General features: G+C 48.4%; 1 protein-coding gene across 2 annotated transcripts in view; it reads right to left on the bottom strand.

Moving 5' to 3' along the window:
* LOC105703274 (leucine-rich repeat-containing protein 24) overlaps window positions 1-15,417 on the bottom strand; it is a 33,607-nt gene extending 18,190 nt beyond the window's left edge. For both annotated transcript variants that reach the window (XM_023433167.1, XM_023433168.1), the window contains exon 1: window positions 15,279-15,417. The gene's annotated coding sequence lies outside the window, so the exon portion shown is untranslated. The remainder of the gene's footprint in view (window positions 1-15,278) is intronic.
* Between the last annotated feature and the right edge of the window lie 2,410 nt (window positions 15,418-17,827).

The raw sequence follows: 17,827 nt of genomic DNA, 5'->3' as shown, positions 1-17,827 counted from the left end.
CCCTGGACTCTTTACGCGAATCGAGGATTATCCGCGGTGAGAGAAAAATCCCCGGTTTCGATTTTCCAGTATTCATCTTGGACCTGTAAAGCCTGTACGATTACTCGATCGAGCAAGACCGAGACGATCATACGCCGAGGGGGAAAAAGATCATCGAACCAAAGAAATATTCCTTGGAATGGCAAAGAAATATTTCTTGAAATGGCAAAGAAATAGCTGCGCCTTGCATTTGCGGACTAAAAATCTGAGATTCTCTCGCCTACATCAGCGAGAGACGAAAAATCCACCGAGTCTCGGAAGCGTCGAAGAGTCGCCTCGGGGTGGCTTTCCGCAGTGCATCTTAGGAGGGTGCATCTCAGGGGATGGTTTTCCGAGCTGGATCTTCGGGGGGATGGCGCCTCCACCAGAGTTTCTCGAGAGGCTCTTGAACGGAATTTTCCTTGCCCACTCGAAGGCCCCCTGGCTGGCGTCCTTTCCGCGGATTTAATTAATATCATGCCGGATGCCGGCTCGAAGAAAGCGGCCAGGGGTGGGCGAAATTGAAACAGAAAGGCGCCCCCAGAATCCGGCGTTCGGTTCTGCCTTTATGCGTCCTTAAATTCGCCGGTGCTGCCGTCTCGGTGGAGGCGCACCCCCTGGCAGTCGTGGTATCGCGCTCTCCTACCCTCTTAAAACGAGAAAATGTCGTTACAACGCCACCGCCTTAGGGCGCGAGGTTGATTCAATTCGCGCATAACCGTTCCGAGAAAGAAGGGCGGCATGGAAGAAGAGAGAGAGAGAGGGGGCGAGGCCGGAAAGAAAGGGGTTCTACCCTGGCGAGGGGTGCGATAGAGGGGAAACATCCGCCTCGTTGAATCCGCGATCCCTGGGGAGTCGATTCCCTGGGGTTGCACCGAATGACGGAATCGGCGGAAAGGATCGACTTGGTTTATGGGGGAGACGCGATATGGCGAGATAATGCCATCGTTTAGGCGCGAGTCGGGAAAAACTCCCCTCCCCCTCGTCTCGGGATGGAACTATCGGTTTCGTTCGAGATTTAATAAATGCGGGAGAAAATTCCAGTCGGGATGATCGTCGCGAGTAAAGACTCCCTGGCGTCGCGCGCCTCCACGCGCTTGTACGTATATGGCGGAAAACTCTGCCGAGTTCCTTGATCCTTCCGCGCTCCCCTGCGATTAATATGCTATTTCCATTCTACGCGTAATCCTGAATAAAATCCGGCCTGGAAATGTTAATACCTCGGTATTCATTTATTAACCGTGCTCAATAAGCCGGGGGTACAAATTGTGCGCGAGAAAATGGCGATATTCCTCGTTCTATAATTCAAGCTGGAATTCCTGTACTCATTAAATATTACCCACAGGATATTACGCCCCGACGAAGGATTTGAGTTATTTTCACCCCGGGTTTATTGTCGATGCAAAGGGTTGGGGCACGAACCGCCCCCGGGCTGACGCTATTTACCCCCCGCCTGCCGATCACTATTTAAGGGAGGAAGAAGCTCGAAACTCGATTTATTCTTCCCGGAAGTATCGAGCCGGATAACTCCCTCGGGCTAGTTATCGCCGAATATTCAGATTCTCCGGGAAAGCGTGAAAATTGCCCCTCATTCTTCGGATCTTACCTCGATATTGTTATTTACAACGTCGGAGCTACGAGAAAGGAAGTCCTTTCCATCGTCCTGAAAAAGGACATCTCTCTTGTCTTTACCCTACAAGCCCATTAATTAGCGACGGCAATTAATTTCCAACACCGACTCTCCAAACTTTGTCAAATTTTCCACGTCGCCGCCCTCCGAGGTATATCACAATATTTTTCTTTCTTATCAAGAGGAATTTCTGCAACGATGCAATTTATGGAAGTTCATTGGCACGGGTTTCCGAGTTAAGAAAAATCATCGTTTCATGGATTGTTCCCTTTTTTTAATTTTTATGCCCGTAGTAAAGAGTGCATGCAGTAATGACAGGAGGTGCGCGTATTAATAATAAAAATGATTGCGACGATCCCCGCGTGTCTGGAAATATATGAACTCGAGGAATGACGGGGGGAACTTAAACTTGACCATCTCGAGTTTTTTTTATCGTTGAAGGAAAGTGACATCGCGTCGGGCCGCTATCGAGAACGACATAAAGTCTTACAGTAACGAGAAGTCATAGAGCGGTATCGCGAGGAGTCGATATCACGGAACGAATATCGCCGACGTAACGGATCGTCGCATCTTTCTCCCGCTCCCTTTTACGAAGCCATTTTTACGTATAAAACGAGCCGTGGTATATTTATCGGCCTCGGTAAAGGCGCCATTACGCGGCGCGATATATCGCCGCTTCCATTGCGCCGTTACACCGATGGTAATAATAATAAGGGACATGGATGTAATTTTTTTATACGTCGTTAAGACGCAAATTGCATTCCCGTCGAGCGTCAAGGAAGGTTTCCCGTCCCGGCATTCGCGACTTCGGCGTTAAGTGGAAATTCGAAATTCTCGAGGGGAGTTTTTCGCGATTATAATTTCTTTTTCGGGGGTGCATCTCGAGTTTGACGCGGATCGAGGGAAACCATGGTCCATGGTTTCCTGGAGGCTGAATGAGTCTCGACGAAGCGATCGCCGAGGTGCAGACGCGATTAGAATTTACAGGGCTCGACGTTTCAAAGGGTGGAGGTAACGACGTCCTCGTCGCCATTCGTCCGGGTCAAAGAATATTTCGAGGCTTCGCTTCTCAAAAGGGTTCGTTTTCAAAACGTCGGGAAGAGTACCCGAGACTTTATGGACGGGGTTTCTCGGCGACGCCGACATTATGTAAAACCCCGGGGTAAGAAAAAAAGAAGGAAGGAAAAGCCGAAGAAACGGCGTAGGAAGTAACGCGACTCCGATCTACTTTCTCCCTTCGCCCTCTCTCTTCTTCACCCTTTAATTTCTTTCTCCGTCCGGCCCTTGTTTTCCCACGACTTCCCGACGACGTAATTGTCGCGCTAATTGCACGTAATTGAGGGGAAACTGCAGTTTGCAGGATATCCGTGATTCCTCTCATTCCGTATTTCGGTTCTCCGTTCTCGAAGTAATCGATGAATGGCGACTCAAAGGGGTCCATTAGAAATTCACGTGACTACCATTTTCTGATATCGTTCCGTAATCTCTAAAAATTGTTTAACCAATTTCTCTCATTTATCCCCATCATCGGACCTTCGAGGACGGTAAAGAATTTCGACAAGGCGCTATTAGGTATTATCTCGCCGTTTTGCTATTGTAAGAGGGAAAGGTTTCGTTTCCTCGGGACTTTTCCTTTTTTAATTCGAAGGACGTTACTTCGAGCTCTCCGATTGGCGATCTTTCGTTCCTTCCATTGAAGCTCGAATGAGCTTAACGCTTCGCCAACCAATCCGCCCCTTTCCCGAATCGATGGAGCTCGGCTAAAAGCGGAAAGTCAGCTCTGTTTATTCAATGGCTAGCAATCGGCAAGCGAACTGCTTTTTCAATCGGAAAGCAGCTCCGACCGGAGGCTTTGTCGCTGGCCGACACTTGCGAATTTCCTAGGGATTTTTCATCCCGTTCCGTTGGAGCCGGCGATACAAAGACCCGATTGGCCCCTTTCCGCCGGGCCAAGGGAAAGTGGGGAGCGAGAAAATTTTATAAAACTTCAACTGGAAAATCCGAGATTTCCGCCTGGGGAGAAAGGCGTGAAAACGGGCCCTCAAAGGGTACGAGGAAATGGTCCCCGTTTTGCGAAAAGAAACCCCGGCGATCCAAGTTCCGACGAGTCCGATTAATTTTATTATGCAAATGCCTTTCCTCTTATGCGGATCGATATTTGGCAAATACGGGGCGTGGAATGACGTATCACCGAGATGTGGTAATTCATTCAATTACCGGGATAATCTCCTTTTTCTGGGACGGGGTACCTCGAAGGACGATCTTTGGACAGCGGGACCGAAATTTGGGAAATACTGTCGGGCTGAATCGAGGGTTGATTGGCTCGCTTAAAACTCGCTCCTGTATTTTGTATTCCGACCGACGCTTTACACAATTAACTGCGTCACCCTCGTCCAGAATTTCAAATGATCTTTTCGATTTGCACCCCCGCTTCCGGCGAGCTCTTTCGTAGCGAGAATTTAATGGACGGGCCGCGTGAAATTCAGAGGGGAACACGGAGCAACGGCCATTGTTGCTCCGACGTTACTTATCGATGACGCTTTTCCACCTGGTACGCGTCTTACACACGAATTGCCAATAAATTGCACCTTCTGTCGGAAATTTCTTTTGATTTTCAAAGGTCCATCGAGAGAAGCATTCGCGAGGGTACTTAGATTCGAAATGGCTGAAGTTTCCTATTGTTGCAACGCGATACCTTGAGAGGGACAAACTGTGACATATCCAGCATTTTTGGTGGATTCGAGTTTCGAGCAGAAATGGTGGATTGCGGATTCGAGGACTCCGAAAGCTCACTAGGGTTTACAGTTAAGCCCTGTAGCTGAATTGCACCCGAAACGGATCGCCCCAAGCAAAAACCCTTTTCCGTTGCGAAAGCAATTTATCGCCCAACAAATGGCCGGTTTTCGGAGGAATTACCAGCTACGAGGGAAAGGAAAAATTCGAGGGGAATTACTCTAATCCGCGAGTATCTAAATTTCAAAATAAAACGGGCCAAGCGACGACCGGTGTTAAAGAAGTACCGCCAGGACGTAACGAGTCGTTAAGACAATTAAGACCCATTGTTTCACCGTTAAAGGAACCATCAACGCATTATGACACGATCTAATGAAACGTCCACGTATCCCTTTATTTTCCCTTCCCTTTTCTCTCACTTTGAAAAATCCGTAATGATTGATTAAACGTACACTTTGATCGTGGGATTTTTTTACGGCGCGTTTAACGGCGTTACGAGCGTTTTCACGCCGTTTCGGGCGTTGGTAATGCTTATGAACCGGTCCGAAACAGTGGGGCACCATAAATGTCGCAATTTCGCATTTTGGTCATGTCTGGGTACTCGGGTGAATTGCAAGTGCAAATGCCGACGCGTTTATGGGTTAAAGGGAGAGAATAGCTCCCATGCGATCGACTGTACACTCCGCCGTAATGGGGAGTTTTTCTTTATCTCTCGGTTGGCAAATTTTCACATCGAATGAACGTTCATCCCGCGTTCGTTCGTCGACACGTAGGTGGTTAACGGTTAAGTTTACGAGCGAGTGAATGCCGCATTTGTAACTCGGCGTACAACAGATTTTCCCCTGGAACGTAAAACCGGAAACAAAGGTTTTACAAGCGGGGCGGTTTCGCCGCCGCGTCCGTTGTCACCGTCGCCCTTTTTTGATCCCCCTTTCATGTCGCGATTGAATCTCTTTGCATTAATCCGCGAAAAGTTCGATGCACGTGCAGAGAGGAACGCGGCCATTCGTGGTAACGGTGTAATTTTACATGCCGGAATAATGGGGTCGGGTGACACTTTTCGTTCGTTATCAATTTTCCACCCAAAATGTAGAAACATCGATTGATATTATCGGTCACGATACAAGTACCCTTTATTCATCGGTGCTCATTTCTTTTTCTTCCTTCTAATTCTTACTTAAAAAATCCAGATCACCGGCGCTATGATACCGATTTCGCGGATTCCAGCCCGGAGACATCGGGGCCAACTTTTACGGCGCAATCTCGATATCGATTCGCCACTTTGCAACATATCGCATTAGTAAGTACGAAAAGTTGGGGAAAGTTAGGCAACCGAGAGGAGAGAGACGGCTTCGGTTCCGGAAGTGCGAGCACCCCGAGACTCGCGTCATATGGCGAAGAACCCGAAGATTTCCTCGAAGAGTTTCCAAACACTCCGGCGAACTTCCGGAAGCTGCTCCGTAGATTACGGTTATTCCCGTAACCGGATATAACGAGCGAGCAGGCTCATACATTTATACGGCACGCCCCGACATATTTCATTTTTAATACATCGCCACGCAGTGGCTTAAATTATTCGGCAAGGGTCGACGCGACAAATACCCTTTGAACGTTCAAGTAAAGAGACCTGGAATATTCCTCGCCCAGGCCGAGCAACGCATCCGTCAAGGAACACCTTCCGTCTTGCGTGCGCGCCGGGAAGAAATGGCCCGTAAAAATTATTAGGAATTTTTTATGAGCCATTCCCTGCCATGTATGCATAGGCACTTGGCGCGGGACGCTAAAGCGGCTTCCTCGAAAAACGCCATAACTGCGCTAAATGACTATGATGAGACGTAAAATATGGGAGCATCGGATGATCGGCATCCGCGTCGTACGGCTGCGCCCGACACGCCAAACACGCGAAACGAGGTAAAACACGCGTCGACGGCTTATTTCGAGGACGGTGCGATAAATCATGGCTAACCCCGATGGGGTCTTCGCCGTCGTTACGTATGCAACGCGTAATTATTCGAGCCCCGATCGACCGGGGGCAGGGTAATTAATGCGACGAAAACGCGAACGCTTTCCGTAAAGAAACCCGCGACCCTCGTCGGGGAAGTCTTTGCACCCCGGAGGTGTTCCGGGGGGATCGCACGTAGTTAACCCTCTCGACCCGTAAAGTCACAGCGATGGTTCCCGCAATGCGAGCCGAGATGTGTCGAATGCGTTGCGCAGCCGGACCACGGCTAATGTGCGTCGAATAGGTGCGCGTGGGCGGGACGGGAGTCAGTCGCAGCTGTCCCGCGCACCCTGAGTGTACGTCGCGTCGCGACCACTCACCCTAACGCGCGCCACGGTCCACCCTGACGCGCGTCGTGGTGCACACTGGCGCGCGTCGGCGCTCTCGTGGGCATTAATCATATCGAGATTCCCGACCGCCCCGTGCATGTGCACGACCCTCACCGATCGCGCGCACGCATGATGCATAGACCGGGCGCACCGGCAGGCGCCAAGCGAGTACGCGTGCTACTGAGCCTAATGATGACGTCAATCATTTTACGCGGTCGTGTAACGACGCGTGCACCCGCGAGTACGCGTTAGGTGCGTGTTCGCCCTGCCACTGACCGCGAGGGTGGAGGCACCTCGAGCCCCCTTACGGTATTGCGCCTTTTCACGTGAGCAAAATGGAGGATCAAATGGGAAATGCAGGATTCTTAGGGTAGGCCAAGGAGCTGGCTGGACGATGATTTCTGATCATTAAGGGCACGCGTGAAGAAGGAAATGTTTAGTAGAGACGATAAAGTGAATTCTTATCGGCTTGGTCTCGGGAATTAAAGGAGCTTTGTCGAAGGGCTAATGTATCGATGTCTACACGTACAGAGCTTATACCGTATATACGGAGCTTATGTCGCGCCGAGGTGGGTCACGCATGCTTTTAGGGGCATCGCACTTCTCTTGCACGCTATTTGCCCAGAAAAAGAAAATAAATTGTAGTATTTACTCCTTGCTGGGTCATATATGTGCAGCCTGCAGTTTCTAGCGACACAATAAGCACGATCGGCATTCGAGATTGCGAGAGCCCGCTTTAAACAACTGCAAATTACCGCGCTCGGTAAGAGGAAGTACCTCGCGCTGCTAAAAAATTATCGGCCATTTGGAAAGCTGGACTTTTTTCTCTCCAATTTGAATAACGTCTCTAAACTCACGGTTAAACTATCTCCGGGAATGCCGGCGAGTTAAGGTAACGGAAAATAATACTTTCTAAACGTGAAAGTGATTTTTTTAACGCAAATTTTTCATTATCGATACTCTACATGTATAGGCGATAAAAAAAAATAAAACGGGGTAAGACTCTTGGGCAAATGTGTCGAACGTTTCTAGCGACCTCGGGGAAACTGGGATTCCTCGGGATAATTTGCAACGTGCCTTGGAAACAACTTCGTGAAACCATCGCTAACGAGGAGACAATCTCGGGAAAGGGTTGCTCGAAAAGTCAACCCCTTTGAAGGGGCACGTCGCGTTTCGCGCCGACAGAGCGGCAAACCTTACGAGAAATTATTCCGGGGTAAATATTAAGGCTGTTAAAAGCGCAGCTGCGTTCCGCACTAGGGTAGCTGTATGCACGCAGGGTCTCGTCGAAAGTGAATCAAGATGCACTTGAAAAGCGGCCGAGAGGGGCCGGGCTCTTGTTTCCCCGTCTAAGGGACTTTATGGCGAGTCCGCACGTATCTCTTCCCCACCATGGCTTGTACGCGTTATCTCAAGGATTTACATCCCCCTACGAGGTTCCACCCCCGCAGTCGAGACCAGAACTCGCTAGCGGATTGCACTTAATATGCATCGCTGCAAGTGGCAAGGTTTCGCGGATGAAAAGAATTCATACGTGCGGAGCCACGCAACGCGCGACCCACTTGTGGGTCGTCGTACCCTGACGAGGAAATTTGTCTTTTCATTTTTTTTTCCCCCACCACGATAAGAACGTTTATTCGCTCGTATTCACGATTATCGAGACTTGAAACGCCGATTCCTACCCCGATAAAAATCGACGGAAAATTACGTACACCGGAGAAATTACAAATTAGAAAATGTACGAATTCACGTGCGTCGGGTAACGCTGGGGTTTCGTCGAATTCAAAGGAAGTCGATAACGCGAGGTGAATTTCGGGTGGTGGATTTTCGAGGAGCACGAGGGCATCGCAAGCCCGACTCTTAGGGGAGAGTCCCGCAACCCCCGGGGGGGAGTCGAACCCCTTGAAGCCGTGAAACGAGCGTAAAATATCTCGAGAGATGGTGCCACCAAGACGGCTGAAGGGCCTCTCGACTGGATGGGAGGTGACGATGATCGTCATGAATCATAAAAAGGAATCCACCGAGGCTGCGGCGGCGGGTAAAGCTTTGAGGGGCGCCGATGGCCGATTCCACCCCTCGGGGTCGGGGTGCATCAGGCAGACCTCGATGGCTCTCCTGACTGCCGACTAAACGGACCAAAGCCGGTCATCGAGGGCCACCAGGGCTGCGGATTCGCGGGGGGGTGCGAGTAATTCCGGGCTTCGGCGCCATATTTGACGTTTCCTTTGCTGTCGGAGCGAGATCGATACGTCACTCGGGAAGTGCAACCCCCGAACCGATCGATGTCGTCCTGGCTTCATTATCCGGAGTGACTTCGGCGGTGCACTAAAAATGCCCTGCTCGGTTCCACGTGTCCATTCTAGGGAAAAAGTGGCCGATTTCGTCGGCGCCGTATCGCCGCTCGGGGTGAATCCGATATCGGGAAATACTCCCGGGGAGGTTCGTCCGCGTTTCGACGCGAGAACCGAAAAGTGGCGTCCTCGGGAATTTCGGTGGGGCAGGTACAGAAATTGTCCCGCGGTAATTGTCCTCTCCGAAGTTAGGACATTACGCGGTGGGTGAGAATTACGTCGCGCATAAGGCAAATGAAGATGCAGGACGACCATGTTTTGAAATTATCTCCGCAAGACGTACCGCCGCACGTACGAGTAAGCGTAAGAGACGACACGACTTTGAAAATTCACTTTTTGAACGATGGCACGTTATCGGAATTAATGTCCGGCTCGGGCAGGAAAAGATATATAAAAATGACGGGAAGACGGGAACCTTCTGGTTAACCAGTAGCTAGTAGCGCGTATAGGCGCAGAGGCAGCTTCCGACTCAAGGGGTATAATATCGCGTTGACGTTTAACCAACCAGTTAAGGGGCCGGGAGGGCGAGAGAGAGCGCGCTATCGACGGCGAGGGGCGAGAGACAAGGACGGGGAGAGAAAGCGCCGTGGTACTACACGTATAAGCCGACCGAGCACGAGGTCGGCTAACTGGCTAAGCTCCGAGGTACACGCGAAGGAGTTCCGCGCACTCCATCTCCCCCGAGCACTCCCTCGGCCCCTCAGGTACATCTTCGGCATCCAACGGGATGCCGGAGTGCACCGCCTCGACCATGGTAACCGGAAGTCGATATGTAATTCACGAACCGACATACTTCGGCCCTTACCCCGGGATGAAGTTCAGCCAAGCGAGATTCCGCCGAAACCGCATGGGAAAAAAGACAACCGTAGTTCTGGCGAAGGACGACATTGCTGATCAATTTTTTTTTTTTCTCACTACGGAAATATATGCCCCAATGAAGGGGCAATTTCTTTGGTACTACTCGAAGAAATATTTCTTTGGCCCGATTTGATCGGGAGCTCTTATTTTCTCGGGGTTTTTCAAAGGGACACTCTTTACTTAAAAATGAGGAAGAAACAGGTCGAGGGGAATTTTTCCGGATTTTCATTAGAGGTTTTTAGTTCACTTGCGATCGCAAAATTCCCTTCGAGGCGGAGTCGTTCGGGAGTTTGATCATTCAGCAAGGGTACTTAGGGAGGGCCCACCCCTCTCTTTTCATCGCGTCTGCTGTAGTCTTCTCCACCGTTCCAAAAGGGTGAAATATACGATGGGCGGAAGCCAGGGCGCTTTACAGTGCCCTTAAAAATGCATTACCGCACCGCGGCCAATAAAACCGGGGGCCCTCCCTTAAGCGCGGTGACATGAACGGTCACAGTTCTTGCTTCGAATTGCCAAACAGTTACCACGGTCCATTGGAGGTGAAAATTTGCGATTTAATCGCGAAATCCGCGAATTTCGCGGTTCCAGAGAGGGAAACTAAATAATCACTTTTCTGCCCCGCGATTAAAACTTTTCCCCCCAAATCGACCGCGATTTCAAAACACATTAAAAAGCCAGGATTTTATTTTAACCCAGTTAAAAAGAAAAAAACAGCGTTCCGATTATTCTAAATGGATTGGAATGTTGAACGTGCCCCGATAACAATGCCCGGGTAAATTTATGTAATCATTATTTCGATGCTATAAACAATTACAGTAAAATTACGTTGCCTCTGATATCACATTCGGCAAAAGTTTCTTTGATACTATTCAATGAAATATTTCTTTGGCTCAATGAATTTTTTTTTTCGGTCTAAGGCCTCCGGGAAGTAGGCTGAGAAAATTGGTTTAAGGAGTTGCAAATTGTGTGGGTATAGTTTCAGGCACACAAATTATATAAATTTGTCGAGATTTATGTTAATCACGATATTCAGCGTGTCACGCGATGTCGCGCATGCAGTGTCAATATGATATAAACGTAATTATATCTCCCGCCTCTTTTACTTCCAGCCTGGAGTCCAGAGACTTCCGGAAGTAGACTGAGAAAATTAGTCTAAAGAGTCAGAGAACCGCGCAAACTCGGGCTTTATTTATCGAGTCAAGTCCTCCTTTTCCCTCGGGATGCCTTTCCGGTTTCCGTCCATCTTTTTTCTCCTCTCCTTCTATTTCCCCGTTTCTTTCGTACCCTCAACAAAAGACGTTCGTTCAATGCTCCCCGCATTCGTTCCCCGGCGCGAGCCTTTCTTTTAAAACGGAGGATATATAGAGTAAAGAGACGAAAATGCCGGCTTAGAGAGGGATAAAAGTACCACCTTAAGCCTCTCCAATGGTATCGATTTAGTACTTTATACGAACTCGAGTGTCATCTTCGAGGGCGGAATTAAAAATCATTTTCTCGTTCCTGCATCTGAGAGAAAAAAATTAATTCCGGGTGTATCGAATCGTTTACTCGGTAAAAAGGTAATCGCGCACTCGCAGCCGCGTACTAGTACTAATTACACCGCTCGGTAGATCATGATTAGTGTAACGACCAGGGAGCCATAGTTCGCCGGACTGCAGGACGGAATTGATTAGAACGAATATCTTCCCTTCTGCTCTGCGACCCTTTTCGGGAGTGCGACGACACATGGCCAATTACTTAAACGCAACTATCGGAAAGCTCTATCGATTGCATCGTGTTTTAACGGGCTCGTAAATGAGAAATACATTTTGAAACGATCATTTGTCTTGCTTTCTTCGCAATTACCAGCCATTGACTGGAGCTCTCATTGCTGGGCTGGATTTTCAGCCACTCGGAAAAATGAAGGCTAACCGTAAGTGAGTTTCCCAAGAGAGATTTTAGTCTCCGGAAAGTGGGGAACGTTTGCACTTTTTACTTGGAAATTAGTGACCATTACCTTCGCCGTTCTTTACGCTGATCAGCTGATCGGCCGATTTCTCGCGAAGCCAGGTAGTGACAAGCGTTAAGGTAATGTGAAAGTGGCGTCGAAGAGGTCTCGTTTATGAAACTTTTCTCCGAACTGGATGTACCGAATCAATTCAAACTTCACAACGTAAATATGGAGGATTTCGGAAAGTACCGACCACCCATGAAATTTCATTAATGTCAGGACCTTCATTCAAGTTTCGATTGAACTTTGAGACCTCCTTAAGAAATTCGATTACAACAAACTAACGCGTTCGGCAGTCTCTCGACAGGTGGCCGTGCAGTTTTCCGCTGTTTTAATCACGGTAATCCAGGATATGCAATGCGACCTCGTTTAATAATAACCTTTTCACATTTTGCTCGATTTTGACGCCGATACCCCCGACGCGGCGCGAGTTTCAAGAGAGACGAAAACATGTAGACGGACGACGCGGTAATTACGGTAACCCGGTACAGCGGGTGTACTCGGTTGCTACATGAGCGATAATACTCTCCATACCGGGTATAACGTAACCATAATATTGCTCCTCGAGGCGGTAATTCTCCCCGACAGAGTACAGAGCCATCGACTCGCGAGAAGGCGAAGAGAACTCGGGGGCGAGTAAAAAATGGAGGCGGGGGATCCGCGCTGTTTTCCCCGGAGTTAACGGCTCGAGGAGATCGCGGAAAAAGGGTCTGGAGAGGGTTTCGATATCCGCCTTAATTATTTCCCTGCCGCGAGCACTTTATACGAGAGAGCGGCCGAAGAAATTAGTTTCGAGGCGAGCTTCCGGTGGCGGGCCTCGAGCGCGAATTTCCGCGCTAGAGGAAAAAGGCGCGCTGCGTAATTAACTACACTCGATGGCCGATGCCTCGCCGCGTTTTTTACCCAGGAATTCGATCAATCGACCCGGCCCATTTTTCACCGACTGGCGCGATTAATATGTCCGGATTGGCCGGCGGACTTCCGGTTGGCGAGATCGTTCTTTTCTCAAAACTGGACCCAACAAATCGTTTGCGAAATTTTATAAAAACTTTAAAATACGCGTCGATAAAACATGGTTTCATTCACCGGCCGGTTAAAGGGCTAAATACATCCGAAACGGGCGAAGATTAATGATTTCGTGGCGCTACCTCGACCGCGCTGATAATCCACGGTCTTTAATCTTCTTTTATCATCATTACGAAAACGATATTTCAGGGCGCTTTCTCAGCTGGCTCGCAGTAGAGTGGTGTTTTTAAAAGGGCAGAACAAAGTGGGCACGCTGATGGAAAAGTGCATCGATCCGCGAGGGACTCGACAGAGTCTCGCGCCAAATACGCACCCTGAGAAAGGAAATTCATCGAACGAAAGAAACGTTTCTTTGAATAGTTCCAGAGAAACGTTATTTCACTCAAATCATTATTTCCTGAATTAACGAAATATTTCTTTGACACAGAGATATTTTCTTTCTTAGGGTGCGCATGGGAAACGCGGCGTTAAAGGCGACCTCGTATATTTTGCTCTATTTCCGTTCATGACTTGTATTCAACTCCATTTGGCCGATTTTATTCGAAACCCGGGTTTCGGGGTGCAAGGTTATTAATCCTAACACAGAACTTCACTCTGACGTGAAAAGGAACGTTCGATTTATCATACGCTGCCCCCGCGGCATAAGCGGAAAAGAAAACAATCAACCCTGAGTTACGAGGTTGACGTTGTAAACGTTTTTTTACCGAGATAAACCCTAAAAATAGGACGGAATGCGGTCGGGAAAAGTCTGCTTCTGAATTTAGTCGGCCAGGGGTCTTGCGATGCTCGTCATGAAACTAAACACATGTTATGACAGAATCAAAAACCAGTCGAATTATTTACAACATCCTCTCGGAAGTGAAAATATTTTGCCATCGTGTGACTAAATTTTCTTTATATCATAAAAGTGATTCGGTAATTTTCCGACGGTTCCGGAATTTCATTTAATGCCCAGAAAGCAATCTTTCCCCGAGTTTCGGATTCCGACCCCCCAGCAGGGTCACTTATTCATGCACTCCCCACAATGCGAGCAGACCAATGGTAACCCATACATTTACAACAGAAACGATCCAGACGCGCGATAACGGAGGATAATATTCGTTTCCGAACTGGCTGAATAACATTATCTGGTCCGGACGATCTTTGGATATATTCCGTCCTTATACATATGTATGCGTATGTGTTCTCTTTCTCTCTTGGATGGGGAACTCCACCCTGATTCTGGCATTACTATCAGGGAACTAACTTATTGTTATAGCCGTGCGTCATTTCCGTAGCTACGCGGGAGCAAGGTATGTTAATGCAAACCTTTCAGGGTGGTAACGCCGGACTAATTGATGGATGGATTTTGGACGACGAATAGCACCGAAGCGTGCTTTTACCGCGTCAGTTGTGTGCGGCAGATCCGCAGCGGAATGCAGCTGCACCGCGGAAGGGGGACGAACGGACACTTGCGCCTCGATTTGAATGTCGCCCAAATTAAAAAAGATGTCGAGCGATGATCTCGTTTCTTCTGGGTGCACCCCAATTAATCGCCCAAACGCCACTTTCATCCCGCCTTAATGACGCATCCAAATTTGCAATCTTCCTTAACATAAATACTTGGGAACTGAACGTATCCTCGTTCCACAAAAACACCGTAGAAGAGCAAACTAATTGAAGTGGAACCCCGTGGATAAAAAAATGTTTTCTCTGCTTGGACTAATATCGACTCCTCGGAGGAGGTTACGATTGGTTCGCAGGACTCTACGGCTGCCTCGAAATGTATATAAAAGGATCCTCCGAGAGGAGCTTCCGGGCTTGGCGAGGAACAAATAATCGAACGCGAGCAAAAGACGCGGCTCGTGCTCGGAAAGTCAATATTTCGGGAAGGGTTGAAAACCGAACAGATTGGAAACTCCCATTCGCGGTTGCGGACTCGTTTTCTGTCCTCCCCCTACTAATCGCTCCGGAATTCCGTCGCCGGATCAAGCTTGCGGAATCCTCGAAAACTCTCGAGTATCGCGGATTTCGACGGCCTTCGCGTACCTTAAAGCTCTCGTGTAATGGCAAAATAAAGGGCAGCGCATATGGCCGTGAGAGCTCGCACCACGAGCGAGCACGGAGGGACGTGACAGCCGCGTTTAGGTTAGTTTTGCTCGCAGTTGCATACGCGGTGCATGAGTAAGTTGCTGTCAAGTTGCGGGAGGCCAGAGACCGAAATGCATTACCGGTGGGCCAACAGGTGCAGCTTCGTTTTCCGTCATTTCTGGACCCCCCATGAAATATGCACGGATATCTACGTGACAATTAATATTACAATTAACCAATTAATACTCGTTTGTTCATTTTGATTACTTACGATGGTGAGATGCCTTTGGTTGGGGTCACTCCGAAAGATGGTGATCTGGATGACGTCGAATAGAGACATCAATTCGCCGAAGATCGTCGATCACTTCCTGATCGGGATCGCTTTTTGATCGAGGAACGGAATTCGGGCCGAAATCCTGCAACGGAAATGATAAAATCGATTGAAGACGGCTTTTAAACGGGAGTGGTTTGCTCTGCTTTACAATTCACGGGGTGAAAATAGGGGGAATAAAATGAACTTTCTATTTACTATCGGGCTACGGTGAAGCATTTGCCACGCCCGATACTGCCGAAAGCGCATTAGCTGCATCAATTTTAAGTACCACTTACCGAAGCTCGAGTAAATGTTACTCGGCGATTGCAGTAAATCGATCGAGCGTAATGCGTGACCGAACTGAACAGGATAATGGTATCGGTACTTGGAAATATAAGAATTTACATTATTCGCGAAAAGTGAATGGATGAAGGGTAGATTTTCTCGTCCATCATTCCCCGTGCACCCCGCCACCCTTGTCGATAGCTAAATTAGTGATAACAATAAATATTAAAGAATAATCTTCCATCCCTCAAAGTGCCTTCATGAACTAAGTTGTTCATCATTCTCGTGCATCCTACCCCCACTAATTCCACTACCCACTCCCTGTCGCTTTTCAACCCTTCCCGACATTGTTCTTCCTCGGTCCGCACTTCCGAGTCGACCGCAGGGTTGCTGTACAACGAACACAATAGGCCCCCTGCAGAGTTGCGTCTCTCCTACAATTTACCCCGTCACCCCCTCGCCAGCAATATATGTAACGTATGCACCGAGAGGTCAAACTCGATACAACGGGTAAAAATTGCTTCCGTTCGTTGTACTTCCGTAAAACCATCGGAACGTTACCTTTAAGGTGATACGAAAGTGGCGTCTGAGTGGGACTTTTCTCCGACCTGAATGCAGTCAATTATTTGAAACTGCATCTCGTGAATATGGAGGCCCAAAGAAAGTCGTGAAATTTCAATTTAAAAAATTTACTTGCCACCCCCTCGGACTTGAACCCCTTCGGGAATGTTTAGAGACGACCACCCACCCCCTGCCACCCACCGCGGCCATCTTGGCGACTTCGGAGTCTCGAGTGGAGGCGGCGCAGTCGGAGAGGTTCAGAAGAAAAGTTCGCAAGGGCGAGTCTAGCCCCTGTGTCTAGGCCCTCTGGCACGAGGAGGGTTGTCTGAACCCCGCGAATTATGAGCTGCACCCTACGTACATCTACGCCAGCTCGATGCTACTGTAAACTTCCCGCCTGGCCGGAAATGCACTCCAGGGTTGGATTGCCACCGGGCTTGATTCGAGACTCGCGCGATTCCACCCCAAATCCACCCTCGAATCGAGCCGGAGAATTTACCGTAAATTTACGTGCCAGGGTGGAGGCGAGCTGTTACGCTGCTAGGATTTATCCTCCAAGGGATCATCCGAGGAAATATGAATAATTTCAAAGCGACGTGCGCGCCGCTTGCCAAAGATACCTATGTACAGTTTTCATTAAAATTCCCCAATTTGGAGAAAAGTCTCACGAACGAGACTTCTTCGACGCCACTTTGATATCACCTTAAGTCAGCTTTAAGGCGGTATTAGCGGAAACCCGAGATTCGCGAATTTCGTAACTCCAGGAGCTGAATATCTCCACTCGGGCCCTGACTTGGCGCACCTATTAAACCGACAATAGACCTTACAGGCCAGCTTCCGTTATTGTAACCGTCTACACGTGGCCAGATATTGTTATGAATAGAGAGTACCGAGAGGAAGTGCTCGGTTGGAACGAACCGCGAATGCGAGTACGGTCAGCGATACCATCTCAAATATGTCTATTGTACTGACCAGATATACGTGCCCATCTTCGCGTTTACGTCTGCTCCGCGCCTTGTTACCTATACGCGTAGATGTCCGCGAGACCGCAAACGACCTAGTTCATAGGATACCCTCGATGGCGCCACGTCCACGTGTCAAGGTGGAATTAGAAGGGTCTCGTCAAGAATCTCGATAATTGGTCCCTGGCTCAATTGCGGCATTAACGTCGAGGCAAAATCGAGGGCGACGGAGATCAATGGTACGTATATGTGCATTAAAATTAACGTTTCATTGAAAAAAAAAAAAAAATGATTTTAACAACGTTCATCGATAACACGTTTTCCTTTAGGTGCGTAAAGCTGGCACCCCCACCTTTACAAAATTCAAATTTCTTTGCCTTAACATTTTGTGCTCTTTATGTGCTAATTATGTGCTACATTCGCAAATTTTGTGCTAACTCGGTTTTTGGAAAAAAATTCAATTTTTCTGTCGGGGTGCTGGGTACTAATAAAGCTAGCACCCCCACCATTAAAAAATGTGTTTAAATAATCAAAAATACGTAAAAACTTATCAGCAAATTATGTGCTCTCCGAAAATCATATTCATAAATTAAAATTTCCACCTTTAAGTTCGAAAAACCACCCCCATTCAAAAATCCACAAGAGGTAACTACCCGATGGCGAGGAAAAAGTTCAAACAATTTACGCTTAAATTACTCC

The sequence above is a fragment of the Orussus abietinus genome, unplaced genomic scaffold (assembly GCF_000612105.2).
Source record: "Orussus abietinus isolate OABI.00-Male unplaced genomic scaffold, Oabi_2.0 scaffold612, whole genome shotgun sequence".
Classification (NCBI taxonomy): domain Eukaryota; kingdom Metazoa; phylum Arthropoda; class Insecta; order Hymenoptera; family Orussidae; genus Orussus; species Orussus abietinus.
Note: the sequence above shows the minus strand (reverse complement) of the source record. Positions and strands in the feature narration are given on the sequence as shown.